General features: G+C 42.0%; 1 long non-coding RNA gene across 2 annotated transcripts in view; it reads left to right on the top strand.

Annotated features, from left to right (window-relative positions):
• LOC129059630 (uncharacterized) overlaps positions 1-15,980 on the top strand; it is a 29,661-nt gene extending 13,681 nt beyond the window's left edge. The window contains exons 2-3 of one of the 2 annotated variants that reach the window (XR_008525647.2): positions 14,141-14,378; positions 15,729-15,980. This is a non-coding gene — a long non-coding RNA (uncharacterized LOC129059630). Of the gene's footprint in view, positions 1-14,140; positions 14,379-15,179; positions 15,298-15,728 lie in introns of those variants that run through there. The other variant, XR_008525646.2, reaches the window with a different exon arrangement.
• Positions 15,981-17,738: the final 1,758 nt, after the last annotated feature.

Raw genomic sequence — 17,738 nt, 5'->3', positions numbered from 1 at the left:
CCAATTTTTGCCCATTCAGTATGATATTGGCTGTGGGTTTGTCCTAAACAGCTCTTATTATTTTGAGATATGTTCCTTCAGTACCTAGTTTATTGAGAGTTTTTAGCATGAAAGGCTGTTGAATTTTGTTGAAAGCCTTTTCGGCATTTATTGAGAAAATTACGTGGTTTTTGCCATTGGTTCTGTTTATGTGATGGATTATGTTTATTGATTTGCATATGTTGAACCAGCCTTGCATCCCAGGGATGAAGCCGACTTGGTCATGGTAGATAAGCTTTTTGATGTGCTGCTGGATTTGGTTTACCAGTATTTTATTGAGGATTTTCATGTCAATGTTCATGAGGGATATTGGCCTAAAATTCTCTTTTTTTGTTATGTCTCTGCCAGGCTTTGGTATCAGAATGATGCTGGCCTCATAAAATGAGTTAGGGAGGATTCTCTCTTTCTCTATTGATTGGAATAGTTTCAGAAGGAATGGTACCACCTCCTCTTTGTACCTCTGGGAGAATTCGGCTGTGAATCCATCTGGTCCCAGACTTTTTTGGTTTGTAGGCTATTAATTATAGCCTCAATTTCAGAACCTGTTATTGGTCTATTCAGAGATTCAACTTCTTCCTGGTTTAGTCTTGGGAGAGTGTATGTGTCCAGGAATTTTTCCATTTCTTTTAGATTTTCTAACTGATTTGCATGGAGGTGTTTACAGTATTCTCTGATGGTAGTTTGCATTTCTGTGGGATCAGTGATGCTATTCCCTTTATCATTTTTTATTACATCTATTTGATTCTTCTGTCTTTCTTCTTTATTAGTCTTGCTAGTGGTCTATTTTGTTGATCTTTTCAAAAAACCAGCTCCTGGATTCATTGATTTTTTTTGAAGGTATTTTTTGTGTCTCTATCTCCTTCAGTTCTGCTTTGATCTTAGTTATTTATTGCCTTCTGCTAGCTTTTGAATTTGTTTGCTCTTGCTTCTCTAGTACTTTTAATTGTGATGTTAGGGTGTCGATTTTAGATCTTTCTTGCTTTCTCTTGTGGGCATTTAGTGCTATAAATTTCTCTCTATACACTGCTTTAAATGTGTCCCAGAGATTCTGGTACATTGTGTCTTTGTTCTCATTGGTTTCAAAGAACATCTTTATTTCTGCCTTAATTTTGTTATTTACCCAGTAGTCACTCAGGAGCAGGTTGTTCAGTTTCCAGGTAGTTCTGCGGTTTTGAGGGAGTTTCTTAATCCTGGGTTCTAATTTGATTGCACTGCGGTCTGAGAAACAGTTTGTTGTGATTTCTGTTCTTTTACATTTGCTGAGGAGTGTTTTACTTCCAATTATGTGGTCAATTTTAGAATAAGTGCCATATGGTGCTGAGAAGAATGTATATTCTGTTGATTTGGGGTGGAGAATTCTGTAGATGTTTATTAGGTCTGCTTGGTCCAGAGCTGAGTTCAAGTCCTGGATATCCTTGTTAATTTTCTGTCTCGTTGATCTGTCTAATATTGACAGTGGGGGTTAAAGTGTCCCATTATTATTGTGTGGGAATCTAAGTCTCTTTGTAGGTCCCTAAGAGATTGCTTTATGACTCTGGATGCTCTTTTATTGGGGCATATATATTTAGGATAGTTAGCACTTCTTGTTGAATTGATCCCTTTACCACTATATAGTGGCCTTCTTTGTCTCTTTTGATCTTTGTTGGTTTAAAGTCTGTTTTATCAGAGACTAGGATTGCAACCCCTGCTTTTTTTTGCTTTCCATTTGCTTGATAGATTTTCCTCCATCCCTTTATTTTGAGCCTATGTGTGTCTTTGCACGAGATGTGTCTCCTGAATACAGCACATCAATAGGTCTTGACTCTGTTCAATTTGCCAGTCTGTGTCTTTTAATTGAGGCATTCAGCCCATTTACATTTAAGGTTAATATTGTTATGTATTAATTTGATCCTGTCATTATGATGTTAGCTGGTTATTTCACCTGTTAATTGATGCAGTTTCTTCATAGCTTGATGGTCTTTACAATTTGGCATGTGTTTGCAGTGGCTGGTACCAGTTGTTCCTTTCCACGTTTAGTGCTTCCTTCAGGAGCTCTTGTAAGGTAGGCCTGGTGGTGACAAAATATCTCAGCATTTGCTTCTCTGCAAAGGATTTTATTTCTCCTTCACTTATGAAGCTTAGTTTGGCTGGATACGAAATTGTGGGTTGAAAATTCTTTTCTTTAATAATGTTGAATATTGGCCCTCACTCTCTTCTGGCTTGTAGGGTTTCTGCCGAGAGATCCACTGTTAGTCTGATGGGTTTCCCTTTGTAGGTGACCTGGCCTTTCTCTCTGGCTGCCCTTAACATTTTTTCCTTCAATTCAACCTTTGTGAATCTGACAGTTATGTGTCTTGGGGTTGCTCTTCCCGAGGAGTATCTTTATGGTATTCTGTGTATTTCCTGAATTCAAATGTTGGCCTGCCTTGCTAGGTTGGGGAAGTTCTCCTGGATAATATCCTGAAGAGTGTTTTCTAACCTGGTTCCATTCTCCCTGTTACTTTCAGGTTCACCAGTCAAATGTAGATTTGGTCTTTTCACATAGTCCCATATTTCTTGGAGGCTTTGCTCATTTCTTTTCACTCTTTTTTCTCTAATCTCGTCTTCTCACTTTATTTCATTAATTTGATCTTCAATCACTGATATCCTTTCTTTTGCTTGATCAAATTGGCTATTGAATCTTGTGTATGCTTCACACAGTTCTCGTACCGTGGTTTTCAGCTCCATTTGGTCATTTAAGCTCTTCTCTACACTGTTTATTCTAGTTAGCCATTCGTCTAACCTTTTTTCAAGGTTTTTAGCTTCCTTGTGATGGGTTAGAACATGGTCCTTTAGCTCAGAGATGTTTGTTATTACTGACTGAAGTCTACTTCTGTCAACTCATCAAACTCGTTCTCCATCCAGTTTTGTTCCCTTGCTGGTGAGGAGTTATGTTCCTTTGGAGGAGAAAAGGAGTTCTGATTTTGGGAATTTTCAGCCTTTCTGCTCTGGTTTCTCCCCATCTTTGTGGTTTTATCTACCTTTGGTCTTTATATTGGTGACCTATAGATGGGGTTTTGGTGTGGATGTCCTTTTTGTTGATGTTGATGCTACTCCTTTCTGTTTGTTAGTTTTCCTTCTAACAGACAGGCTCCTCAGCTGCAGGTCTGTTGGAGTTTGCTGGAGGTCCACTCCAGACCCTGTTTGCTTGGGTATCACCAGTGGAAGCTGCAGAACAAACAGCAAATGTTGCTGCCTGATCCTTCCTCTGGAAGCTTCATCCCAGAGGGCACTTGCCTGTATGAGGTTTCTGTTGGCCTCTACTGGGAGGTGTCCCCTAGTCAGGCTACATGGGGGTCAGGGACCCACTTGAGGAGGCAGTCTGTCTGTTATTGGAGCTTGAACACTGTGCTGGGAGAACCACTGCTCTCTTCAGAACTGTCAGGCAGTGATGTTTAAGTCTGCAGAAGCTGTCTGCTGCCTTTTATTTAGTTATGCCCTGCTCCCAGATGTGGAATCTAGAGAGGCAGTAGGCCTTGCTGAGCTGCAGTAGACTCTGCCCAGTTCAAGCTTCCCTGCCGCTTTGTTTATCCTGTGAGCATAGAACCACCTACTAAAGCCTCAGCAATGGTGGACGCCCCTCCCCCCAGCAAGCTCCAGTGTCCCAGGTCCATCTTGGATTGCTGCACTAGCAGCCAGCAAGGCTCCGTGGGCATGGGACCTGCTGAGCCAGGGACAGGAGGGAATCTCCTGGTCTGCCGGTTTTGAAGACCATGGTAAAAGCTCAGTATTTGGGCAGCAGTGTACCGCTCCTCCAGGTATAGTCACTCACAGCTTTCCTTGGCAAGGAAAGGGAAGTCCCCGGACTCCTTGCACTTCCTGGGTGAGGTGACACCCCGCCCCGCTTGGACTCACCCTCCATGGGCTGCACTTATTGTCTAACCAGTCCCAATGAGATGAACCAGGTGCCTCAGTTGGAAATGGAGAAATTACCCATCTTCTGCTTTGAACTTGCTGGGAGCTGCAGACTGGAGCTGTTCCTATTCGGCCTTCTTGGAAGCTACCTCAGTCATTATTTCTGTAGATAAACTTTTTGTTCTTTTCTTTTTCTTTTAACTTTCTGTAACTTCCAAAGTGCACATATTCATTTGTTTGTTGGTGTCCCATAAGTCTAAGTTTTCTTCACTCTTTTTTATTCGTTTTTCCTCTTTTTGCTTCTCTGACTAAATAATTTCCAAATCATCTGTCTTTGAGATCACTAATTCTTTCTTGTGCCCAAACAAATCTGTAGTTGAAGCTCCATATTGCATTTTTCACGTCAATCATTGTATTCTTCAGATCTAGAATTTGTTTGGTTCTTTTTTATAATTTTTATCTTTTTGTCAAACTGCTAGTTTTGTTCATATATGTTCTCCTGATTTCAATGAGTTTTCTATCAACTTCTTTTGCAGCTCTCTGAACTTGTTTAAAGCATTTTTTTTATTTTTATTGTCAGACAATTAATAGATCATTTATTTGGAATTGGTTCCTGGGAATTAATTTTGTTCTTTTAAAGGTTTCATATTTCCCTGACTTTTTGTGTTCCATATAGCCTTGCACTGGTGTTTGCTCATTTGAAGAAGCAGTTACTTCTTCCAGGCTTTATAGACTGGCTTTGGGATGAAAGACCTTCACCTGAATATGGGTACAAGGGCATCAACTGGGCAGAGTATGCATAGGCATTAGCTCCAGGAGAATGTCAGGGTGTCAGGTCTAAGGATGCATACGTGTGCTGGGTCCAGTGGAAGCTCTGGATCAGTGGGTGTACAGCAGAGCCAGGTCTAGTGAGTGCATGGCAGCCCTGGGTCCCATGGATGTGCAGGAATACTGGGTTTGATGGGGTTGCAGTAGTGCTGGGTCTGGTGTGTGCACAGTGGTGCTAGCTGTGAGGAGGTTGTAGCAGCACCAGCTCTGGTGGATACTAGGCAGTCTCAGCTGGGGATCATGGTATCTCTGGCTTGGGAGTCTCAGGAATGTGAGCTCTAGGCAACTCTGGCAAGTGGAGCCCATGTTGGTAAAGATTGCAAGGGTCCTTGCTGACAAAGGCTGCAGTAGTCTGTGCAGCCATCTGGGCTGCTGTGGTCCTCAGTGGCCAGAGCTTCTAGGGTCTTCTGGCTTTCTAAATAGTTTTTCTACAATGCAACTGTTTTTCCTACCCTTTTCTGTTTACTAATCCTCAGGATTTTTTTGTTTGTTTCATTTTTCTTTTTTTGCCTCCACTAGGTGGCTACAGCTTCTTAACTGGGCTTCAGAGCTCTCCCATAACTAGTTTTATTTGTGGATAGTTATTGAATCATTGTTTTTGTAGGGTACAAGGCCTGGTACATTCTAGTTCACCATCCTGCTGACATCATTTCTCCTCACATTCCCATCCCATTTTATTATATTTCATTGAAGGAGGAGTAGTGAGTGGTTCTGGAAGGAGGAAGGAGGCTCTGGACCTGGATTTTCAGGGCATATAGGAAAAACTTTTATTTTAATACCCTCTAGTATTCATTTCCACACCTAGTTATCATGGCCGCAGGTGAGAAAGGAGGTCAAAAGAGGCATCCTTGACATCTGCCATCAACCATAAACCCCCTGGCATTATCACCACTGCAGAGCTAGAATGAATTCTATCCAGACTCAGGAGTGGTGTTGGAGTTAATGTTCCACTATATTTAATGTCTCATAGAAAGGGAGTCTGAGCTTGCTTCAGGGGCTGGCCATCTCCAGCCAGGCCTAGATTTTCTGGGTCTTTGGCTAAGCAGAGGTGTCAGCACATAGACCTGTCAGGGCCTTGCTCGTTCACTTAATGCTGCAGATGTCCATCAGCCCTGCACTGCACAGGGACACAGGGATAATTCTCTACCTCTCAGGGTGCTCACATTTTAATGGGGAAGACAGGCGCTCACTCTAATTTGTCATCAAATAACAAGCAGTGACAGAGGCCATGGAAGGTACAAATGATATGCAGGGAGAGCATGACCAGTATGACAATTTCTGTGCCTCACTTTTTCTAAGCTCAAGTCCATACACTGGGCCAAAGTCCAGCACAGAAGAGTTCATTCAAGATTGTCAGTTTGGCTTAAAAAATATACCTGGCAGCTGCCAGATACCGTACCCTGTGCCAGTTGCCAGGGGTGGACACATGAGGAAGACATAGCTCTGTCCTCAAGGAGCTCCTCTGAAGTAGAGGAGACAGATTTAAAAACAGATAATCATTATGTAATCTAGTAAGTGCGATGATTGGGGTATGTAAAGGGTATTTAGCAAGAGTAGAAACTGAGGCCAGGCACGGTGGCTCACGACTGTAATCCCAGCACTTTGGGAGGCCGAAGCGGGTGCATCGCTTGAGGTCAGGAATTCAAGACCAGCCTGGCCAACATGGTGAAACCCCATCTCTATTAAAAATTAGCTGGGCATGGTGGTGGGTGCCTGTAATCCCAGATACTTAGAAGACTGAGGCAGGAGAGTTGCTTGAACCCAGGAGGCAGAAGTTGCTGTGAGAGGAGATCACGCCACTCCACTCCAGCCTGGGCAACAGAGTGAGACTCCATCTCAAAAAAAAAAAGAGTAGTAATTGAGTAGGAGGTAATCATGGGCACCAAATTGACCCTAGATCCATCAAACTGAGAAAAAAGATATCCCAATATTCCAGGTCAATAATGATGCTTTCTATTTTAAACCTCCAGTTGACTGAACAATTATTTTGGACCAAGTACTGTGCTAATCTCTTTTCTATCAGCTCATCTCATTCTTACAGAAACTTTATAGGATAATAAGAAAACAATAAAAAATAAGTCAACATTATATGTCATTAAGGAATTGCTAATTAAAACAAAAATGAGATACCACTACACACCTATTAGAATGGCCACAATCCAAAACACTGGCAATACCAAATGCTGGCAAGGATGTGGAGCAATAGCAGCTCTCATTCATGGATGATGGGAATGCAAGAAGGTGCAGCCACTTTGGAAGAAAATGGGACCTTTTCTTATTAAATTAAACACACTCTTACCATGTGATTTGGCAATTACAATCCTTGGTATTTACCCAAATGAGTTGAAAATTTATGTCCACAGAGGAACCCACATAAGGATGTTTATAGCAGCTTTATCCATAATTGCCAAATCTTGGAATCAACCAAGATGTTATTCAGTAGGTTAATGAATAAATAATCTGTGGTACATCCAGACAACAGAATGTTATTCAATACTAAAAAGAAATGAGCTATCAAGTCATGAAAAGGTATGGAGGAAACTTAAATGCCTCTTACTAAGTGAGAGAAGCCAATCTGAAAAGGCTGCATACTATATGATTCCAACTCAATGAAATTCTGGAAAAGGAAAAAATATGGGAACAGTAAAAGGACCAGAGGTTTCCAGAGATGGAGTAGGGGAGGAATACGTTGGAAGAACATGGAGAATTTTTAGGGCACTTAAATTATTCTGTACAATACTGCAATCGTGAAAACAAGTCATCGTTCATTTGTCAAACCCCACAGAATGTACAACACTATGAGTGAATCTTAATGTAAACTGTGGACTCTGGGGGATAATGATGTGACAATGTAGGCTCATCAGTTACAGCAGATGTCCTCTCTGGTGTGGGATGTTAATCATGGGAAAGGCTGTACATGTGTTGTGACAGGGACTATAGGGAATCTTTGTACTTTCCACTTAATTTTGGTCTGAACCTAAATCTGCTGTAAAAAAATGAGGGCTACTAAAAAATAGGAAAATGAGAATGTAATAATTGTTCATATTTACTGAGGCTCACTATCAGCTGGGCAGTGGGTTAAGGACTTTGGATTCACTTTAGTCCTTGAAATAAAGCTTGGAGGCAGGTACTGTGATCATCATCTTCTTATACCAATGGAGCAATCGAGGCTTTCAAGGATTAAGGAAGGAGCTTCCCTCAAGTTCTTACAAGAGGAGCCAGATCCAATCTTCCAAGTCGGGTTGTCCTGACTCCAGAATCCAGGCCATTTAACCACTGTGCTAGACTCTTACTCTGAAGTCCAGGCCATCATTCCATCTTGGTACAGGTCATATAAGATTGGCAGCTCTCTTTCCTTTCTTTCTTTCTTTCTTTCTTTCTTTCTTTCTTTCTTTCTTTCTTTCTTTCTTTCTTTCTTTCTTTCTTTCTTTCTTTCTTCTTTCTTTCTTTCTTTCTTTCTTTCTTCTTTCTTTCTTTCTTTCTCTTTCTTTCTTTCTTCTTCTCTTGCTTGCTGGCTTTCTTGCTTTGGTCAGCAGTTGTTTGGCTCGCCCTCTGCAACCGGCTCTGTTCATTAGATGTTCATTATATGTTCATTTTCATTGTCCTGGGAGATAAGAACCTTGAAATACCTGTTCTACTTCTCCTGACCCTGACTGCATGGAGAGGATAAGATGTGAACACTGGAATTCCAACCAGTCAGCACAATGACCTGCCCTTTATTGAACTATTTGAAAGTGTGGCAGAGTCCCCTTAGTGAAATGACACAGTGCCAAAGAATACCAGGAAATTAAAATACATATAAAGTATGAAGCAGTACCTGGCACAGTTTCAAACCAGTGAGCCATCAATTCTAAGCAAAGCTGCACATTTGTCTTGGAACCAAGCAGAGTTCTGGGCTTGGAAATGAGATAGAGAAAATTCTTCCCCTCTGCCCCCCAGAAGCCAGGCTTTTGGTCTGCATTAGCCAGATTAAGGCTCTAATTGTCCCTTTATTGTTAGTGAGATGTAGCCAGCTGGCATTATACTTGTAATTTTACCTGTAAAATCATTGTAGTTGTAGTTGTCTGTGCAGACAATTGAATACACATATATGAATATCACAGTCAAGAAATGGACTTTGAAGCTTATATTGAGCTCCAGTATACCTTGTTTAATTTACAGTTACTTTGAGTGTTCTTTCTTCCTTTTTCCGTATCACATAGAGTTTGTTTGCCAACACCAATATGTCCAGACTGTGCAAGTGCACATAAACTCCATTGCTTCCTAGCTGTATGACCTGGGGAAAATTACTAAAACTCTCTGAGCCTCCATTTCCTATCTGTAATGGGGAAAGTAATGACCTTCTTTGAGGATAATAATAGATGCTTCACAGGGTCTATCTAAGGATTAAATAAGACCCTTCTGTTAGTAACACATACAAGCATTTTTACTTTTCAAGTGCATTTACTGAGAAGCCCAGAGTTCCCACCCTGGGCTGCTACTGAGACACAAAGGTGACCAAACATGGGCCCCTGCCTGAAAGCTCACCAAGCGGGGAAGGAGACAGATGCATGGAGGACTAATTTTCACACCGGCCAGGCGTCTTCACTACGTGACCCATCAACTGTGAGAAATGCAATTTGCAATTGACTCAAGAGCATCATTTTAGGGAACATATGTTAGTATGTTACATACTCATATTATAATATCAGAAAGGATAAAATATGGAAAAAATTAGCATAAAAAAAGTAGTGTATCTCATAATTGATATACAGAGGGCTGAGGGAATAGAAACTCTCACAGCTTTGAGACTGGGGAGTGGTCAGAGAACAGGATCTTAGCCCTGGACTTTGAGGGGTAGCCTAGAAATAAACATGTAGAGAAGGAGCAGTGGGTGGGGCAGGGGGCAGCATGAGTCCAGGCTTGGACGTGAGAACTGGCAAGACATCGAAAGAGGGGAGGGTGAGTGTGGCAAGAGGGCCTTTGTGCACCTAGGGTTAAACAGGCCCTAGACCCTCTGGAGAGGCCCAGATGTGTCTAGGTTCAGACCCCAGCTCTGCTGCTCATGGGCAAAGCTGAGCTAGCGTTTTCGTGTTCTGTGAGCATCTGTGTTTCTGTGCAAAACAGCAATAGAAATCACCACTTCCGGTTCTGGTAAGAATGACACAAGGAAAAAATATGTGACCGTGCAGGGACAGGTCTGGCACAGAGGTGGGGGAAGGAACTAGTGTTGGACTCCTTTGCCCATTTTTGCCTCACACAACCCCCACCCACCCCCACAAGCAGGAATCTTCAAAATCCCAGTTCAGGAGGTGGATGGGCTGCCCTACTAGCAAGAAGGGAGGGGCAATTTATAGTTTTCCACAGGCAGAGCGTGAAGACTGGGGCCCGGGAATGAGAGGAATGGGCGGGCACTAAAGCAGCCTCATCCTGCACCAGGCAGCCCAGAGCAAGGCATGAGGCAGAAGGGCCCCCAATACATGGAATTGGAATAGGGATCAATATTGCTATGCCATTGGATCAATATTCCCGTGACCCTCTTATTCTTCATTTTCCAGGCTTTTGTTGTCCCCTTCCTTGCCCCATTCTCTGCCTCCTGGGTCCTGGCCCCTCACCACCCCACCTTGCCTTGCCAAAATTATCAGATATGGCTGTCACGTGACCCAGCAGGCCCCCAGGTCAGCTCTTACACAATTTGTGGCGCCTACTTAAAGCGTCTGAGAGACTCACCATTCCATCAGGACCTCGGGGCAGAGAGTAATTATGGCTCCCTCTTTCTTCTTTTTTGCTTTTGTAAAGGTACAGTATGAATTGGTATTTTCCTCAGCATTCCCCTCTCCTCATCCCTTAAAGCGACAGAAGAATCAAAGGGTATGCTCTTATTAGACCACAGAGGAATGTGGGGAGGGAAGGAAGCCAATGGCAGGATTCCTCCCTCACCAGAGGGTTGGTGGAAAGATCCATCCAGGAGAGCTCGGAGGAGGCCCAGCCATTGGGTTGTAGTCCCTGAACGAGCTCTGGGCAATGCATTCCTCATACACCTCTAAGCAAAAGTGTGTCAGCCCAGGTCGCAAACAGACTGTTTTTCAGACTCACATTTATTCCATCCCTTATTATTCACCTTGGCAAAGTTGTACAACATACTACTTTCCCTTCAAAAGCTTACATTCTAGTAACTTCTAAGAATATAGTTTCTGGGCCAGGCGCAAGGGCTCACGCCTGTAATCCCAGCACTTTGGGAGGCAAGGTAGGAGGATTGCTTGAGCCCAGGAGTTTGAGACCAGCCTGAGCAACATAGAGAAAGCTCATCTCTACTAAAAATAATTTTAAAAAATTAGTCAGGTGTGGTGGTGACTACAGGTAGCTGTAGTCCTAGCTACTCAAGAGGCTGAGGTGGGAGGATTGCTTGAGCTCAGAAGGATGAGGCTGCATTGAGCTATGATCACATCACTGCACTCCAAATTGAATGACAGAATGAGGTCCTGTCTTTAAAACAAAAATAAAATAATATGGTTTTCTGAATTTCACAAATATTTATGTGTGGGGGGAGGTAGGGAGGTGGGGAAGGAGATGGGGAAGGAGGTGGGGAAGGACGTGGGGAAGGACGTGGGGAAGGGAGGGATTGTTTGGGAAGCTCAGTGCACTCAGGTTTTTCAGGGTTATGAAAATGGATTGATTTGAGAAGGTAAAAGAACCAGTCACCATGTAGAATTTAGAAGGCTGGAACATCATTCTCATTTCTCCATTTTTTTAAAATGACCATGACATGCCCTAGGGAAGGCAATGTCACATCACTTTTTTTTAAGGGATCACTCACCATACTTGATCATATAACTTATTGTGAAACTGGGACACATTTGAGAGTGAAAGTGGGTAATATTAATAATTATGTTGGGACAATAGGTGTAAACCTGGGTGATGACAGGCAAACAAGGAGAGGAGATCACCCTCCCTATCTGGCACCCTCACCCAGCTGGCAGAAGGAATAGAGTCTTGTAGGAACTGGACTAGCTGTCCCCAAGCTCATGCACTAATGTCCATACATCATCCTCAGAGGTGAGCCGTCAGTTCCTCCTCACTCAGAACCTGTTTGATCTTTGTTTTCTCAAGCAGCAAATCAGAAAGGTGATAATAGGTGTCGGGCACAGGTAGCCAGATTAACAAATGGCGATCTAAGAATGCATTGCCCCCCAAAACAAAGTCTAAAGAGAATTTTTAGTGCTTGGAAGAGCTCCGTTCAGTCCTATAGCTCCTTCTATTTAAAACAATGATTGAATTATCGAGAAAATATAAAGTTATATTCAACAGCCATTTGTGGATTCAGTTCATGGAGCTAGAGATTGGGGACTAAAGATGAATGAGACGTAGTAGCTGACTTCAAGGAGCTTATAGCCTGGAGCAGGAAACAGATGAGGAAACAAACAATAATGCATGAAATGTGTGTAGTAATAGAGGGGTAGACATATAATGCAGTGACACAGATGGGCACATATATTCTGTAGGAATGACTGAGGGCTTCCTGGAGGAGGTCACATCAGAGCTGGGCTTTGAGGTATGGTTAGGCATTCAGGAGGCAGAGAATGGCCAGAAAGTCTTCTTGGGCAGAATAAATATCAAGAGCAACAGCAACAGGCTGCTTGGGAAGCAGCTGGGTCCTCAGGGAGGACCCATTATCAGACCAGCGGGAGTCTCCTCTGTCTGCAGGGCCCAGAACATGAGCCAGATGCAGGGCAGCTTATCCTGTGTCTAAACGTTTAAAAGTTGAGAATCAACTTAACTGTTAAGTAAACTATTTCTACTTAAAGCATTTAAAATGTGGATCTATTTTATCAAAAACATAAAGTAACTGAAAAAAGCTAAACAATAAAAAGGATTTTCAATTATATATTTTCTAACAAGAAATTTCTTCTAAAATATTCAAAATTCTTTATTAAAATTAAAGGGCAAAATATAAATTATAATTAATGAATATAAAAAGTAGAATTATTTGTAAGAGCAGAATGTTAAGATATAATTTATTTAATTTTGTGTATATATATATTTTTTTAAATTGAGGCAATATATATAACATAAAATTTATCATTTTAACCATATTTTATTTTATTTTTCTTCTTTTCTTTTTTTCTTTCTTTCTTTTTTTTTTTTTTTTTGAGACAGAGTCTCGCTCTGTACCCAAGCTGGAGTACAGTAGTGAGATCTTGGTTCACTGCAACCTCTGCTTCCCGGGCTCAAGTGATTCTCCTGCCTCCCTCCTGAGTAGCTGGGATTACAGGCGCCCGCTACTGCACCTGGCTAATTTTTGTATTTTTAGTAGAGGTGAGGTTTCACCATGCTGGCCAGATTGCTCTTGAACTCCTGACCTCAGGTGGTCTGCCTGCCTCAGCCTCTCAAAGTGCTGGGATTACAGGTGTGAGCCACTGCACTCGGCCCATTTTAACCATTTTTAAATATAGTTCAGTGGGATTAAATGTGTTCACATTGTTGTGCCACCATCACCACCATTTATCTCCAGAACTCTTCATCTTACAAAACTGAAATTCTGTACTTACTAAATAATAACGCCTTATTCCCCTTTTCCCCCAGCCCCTGGCAACCACCATTCTAATTTTTGTCCCTGTGAATTTGACTACTGTAATTGCCTCATGAAAGTAGAATCACGCAGTGCTTGTGTTTTTGCAGCTGGCTTATTTCACTTAAGACTGTGTCCCAGGATCATCCATATCATAGCATGTACCAGAATTTCCTTCTTTAAAAAGCTGAATTTTTTTTTTCTTTTTTTGAGACGAAGTCTCGCTTTCTCGCCCAGGCTGGAGTGCAGTGGCGCTATCTCGCCTCACTGCAAGCTCTGCCTCCCGAGTTCACGCCATTCTCCTGCCTCAGCCTCCCGAGTAGCTGGGACTACAGGCGCCTGCCACCATGCCTGCCTAATTTTTTTGTATTTTTAGTAGAGACGGGGTTTCACCGTTTTAGCCAGGATGGTCTCGATCCCCTGACCTCGTGATCCGCCTGCCTCGGCCTCCCAAAGTGCTGGGATTACAGGCGTGAGCCACCGCGTCCGGCCTGAATTTTTAAACATTTTAAATATTTTCACATTTAAACATTTTAAGAAATTGCTTCAATATCCACCTAGCTGCTAAAATGGAGTCAGTATCATGCTTCGTGCATGTTATATGTAGACCTACGTAGGTGCAAATTTGAGTGTAAAGCCAGTCGCTTAAGATTGCACAGTGTCCCTCAGCCTCCACGTGCAACTGTTGCAAAACCTATGCCAGTTCATAAATTCATCTCAAACCCCTGATTTGGAAAGCAAAGCAAAGTAATAAAATAGAAAACCTGGCCTTTTTGTGTGGAACCATACACTCATACTATCTAAGAAGAAAGACTGGGCAAGTTAATTAATTTATCTTTTCTCTTACCCAAGCCCTCTTGCAGCTGTCATACTCTCTACTCTTTGAAGCTGCAGCAACTTCAGTGTTGATAAGGATGGAATGCACAAAGGCTCCCAGCATTTGAACCTGTCTACCTTTTGTTTCAAGGACAGAAGGCAAAAGACATGGAAAAGCCTTTCCCAGGAGCCTGAACAGTGTTCGTAATGAAGTGGATGTTGAGGGGTTTGGATCATGCCCTGCACCTGGAATTTTTTGGCATCCTTTTGACATGTAAGGTTCTATAAAGGGAAGTTCAGGGCACAGAGCAGGGCACCCTTGCCTGGGTCTGAGGAAATTACTGACCAGAAGCATCAACTTTTAGCTTGAGGGGTTGGTGCCGTGATCCTCCTCTTTAGCTCCATCAGCCACCCTCAGCTGCACCAAATAAACTTACAGTCTAAGGAAAAGTAATGTGGCCCCAAGAGAAGTCCTCCAGTGTCCCCTGTACCATGTCATTGCAGTTCATTTCTATGCCAGGTGGGGATAATGAAATGTTTTGAGGACAGGCATCCTAGAAGTCAGCTAGTTCTTCGTGCTCCCTGAAAATTAGTTAACTTTTGTCCCAAGTTTCCTTCTTCAGAGCCTGTAGAAGTCCAAAGCTTTATCACCAAGGGCTTAATTCTCATCTCCTCCTCATCCTCCTCCATTTCCTTGAATTTTTATCTCCTTGGTTGTTGTCTCTGTTCTGCACTCTGTCCTTCTAAGATGAAATTTTGAGTTTAAAGAAAAAGCACATGCAAATAAAAAGTCTGTGCAAAAGTGATACAACAGTAAAATTTATTTAAAACATCCTGTGTGTGTGTTTATGGAGCAGGGAGAGAATGCAGAACCGGGGCTTATCTCACAGAAGGGCAAACCACATCAAATACAGCAGCAGGCTTCCTTGCTCTTAAAAGGTGCTTTGACCACTTTATTTCCTGAGGGTGTTTCTGTGACTTATCATACCAATACGTCACTGTTGTTATCAATATTATTGGCTTGTACTGTTCCACCGTTCCTCCCAAGTTTTTTTTTTTTTCTTTTTTGAGACAGAGTCTTGTCCTGTCACCCAGGCTGGAGTGCAATGGTGTGATCTCGGCTCACTGCAACCTCCGCCTCCCAGGTTCAAGCGATTCTCCTGCCTCAGCCTCCCTAGTAGCTGGGATTACAGGTGTGCACCACCACGCTCGGCTAATTTTTTGTATCTTTAGTAGAGACAGGGTTTCACCATATTGGCCTGGCTGGTCTCAAACTCCTGACCTTATGATCCACCCGCCTCGGCCTCTTAAGGTGCTGGGATTATAGGCGTGAGTCACAGCACCCAGTCCTCCCCACTTCCTTCTTCTTTCTTCTCTCATCCCTCCAGCTTTCCACTTTGGAGCAACAAATGCACTCCTTGTCATATACAGAACAACTTCTTATACCTACACATACACATGCCTCTGGAACTTTGAGCCAGCCAATATTTTGGCTTTCAACACCTCAACATCTTCTCACAAACATTTACAAAGATAGTTTTCTCAAACAAAGGTTATTCCCTCCCTTAGAAGAATTCTGGTGTCAGTGTCAAGAGGATAACATTTTTTGTCTATTCCATTACAGAAAAATGGATGGACATGTTTTACGCCTGAACACTGGTGCCAGTTAGGGCAACAGTCATGTGGCAATGGCTATGAATTGCAAGCATTGCTGATTGTTATCTGCTGCTACTGCCTTTGAGCTAGAGCGAAACAGATCAACATGGGCCAAACAGGAGCCTCTTTGGAGATTTCTCTACTGCTTCAAGCACACAGATTCCAAGTTTAGAAGCTCAAGAGAAGGTTGAAAATAAAATACATTTAGTTTTTGTCATCTACCTGGGATTACTTGACTATTGGAAAAGAATATCACAAGATAATATAAATAACAAATTACTATAAACCTATCCTCGGTGGATCCTTCACCTATACAAATGAGACCAGGTGTTAATTTGATGACTGTCAGAGGTGGAAGGGCGCTAAGGCATTATCTAGTCCAATGAATGATGGTCAAACTTAATGTGGCACAGCAGAACTATTTTTTCAGAAAGACTCATATTCAGATGCCTGATAAAAACAGAAATTCTCTAGCTGAAGCAGAGGTTAGGGACTTGAGGTTTTATGTGTGTGAAATGTGTGTGTGTGTATAAATGTGTATGTGGGGGGGTGTATGTGTATATATGTGTGTGAGTATGTATATATGTATGGCATTCTGTGTGCCAGGCTCTGTGGTAAGCCCTGGACTTAGAGCAACAAATAAAGGAAGACATGGCCTCAGACTTCATGGAGCGACTAGTCTAGTGATAAAAACCATTTTGCACTTCCCCTACAAGATCTGTGAGGGTTTTAAAAAATTTTTGTTTTTATTTTTATTTATTTTTATTTTTTTTGAGATGGAGTTTTGCTCTTGTTACCCAGGCTGGAGTGCAATGGTGTGGTCTCAGCTCACTGCAACCTCTGCCTCCCAGGTTCAAGCGATTCTCCTGTCTCAGCTTCCTGAATAGCTGGGATTACAGGCACCTGCCACTAAGCCTGGCTAATTTTTGGTATTTTTAGTAGAGACGAGGTTTCACCATGTTGGCCAGCACTCCTGACCTCAGGTGATCTGCCCTCCTCGGCCTCCCAAAGTGCTGGGATTACAGGTGTGAGCCACCGCGCCTGGCCACAATTTTTTTTCTAATTTTTAATTGACATGTAATGATTGTACATATTTATGGGGTACAGAGTGATATTTTAATATATGTATACAATATGTAGTGATTAAACCAGGGTAATTCACATACCCATTATTTCAAACATTTTTCATTTCTTTGAGATAGGAACATTCAAAATCCTCTCTCCTATCTGTTTGAAAATATACAACAAATTCTTGTTAATCGCAGTCATCCTTCAGTGCTGTAGAACGCTGGAACTTATGTTTTCTATCTAGTTGTAATTCTCTATTCAATAACCAACCTTTCCCTATCCCTACCCTTTCCAGCCTCAATTCTACTCTACTTCTACTCTACTTCTATGAGATCAACCACAATTCTACTCTACTTCTATGAGATCAATCTTTTTAGCTCCCACATATGAATGAGAACATGTGATGCTAGTCTTTCTGTACCTTGCTTATTTCACTAACATAATGCACTCCGGGTTCATCCATGTTGCCGTGAATGACAAGATTGCATTTTTTTTTATGGATGAATAATATTCCATTGTGTATACATGTCACATTTTCTCTATCCATTCATCAGTTGATAGACACAACAGGTTGATTTTATATCTTGGCTATTGTAAATAGTGCTGCAATAAACATGGGAGTGCAGATGTCTCTTTAATATACTGATTTTCCTTCCTTTAGATAAATACCCGGTAGTGGAACTGCTGTATCATAATGGAAGTTCTATTTGTAGTTTTTTGAGGAACCTCCATATTGTTTTCCATAATGGCTGTACTACTTTACATTCCAACCAATAATACATAAGTTCCCTTGTAATTTTTTGTCTTTTTGATAACAGCCATTCTAACTAGGGAAATATAATATTTTGCTGTGGTTTTGATTCACAGTTCCCTGATGATTAGTCATGTTGAGCATTTTTTCGTATACTTC

The sequence above is a fragment of the Pongo abelii genome, chromosome 4, assembly GCF_028885655.2.
Source record: "Pongo abelii isolate AG06213 chromosome 4, NHGRI_mPonAbe1-v2.0_pri, whole genome shotgun sequence".
Taxonomy (NCBI): Eukaryota; Metazoa; Chordata; class Mammalia; order Primates; family Hominidae; genus Pongo; species Pongo abelii.
The sequence above is the reverse complement of the archived record's forward strand: the minus strand, read 5'-3'. Positions and strand labels throughout refer to the sequence as shown.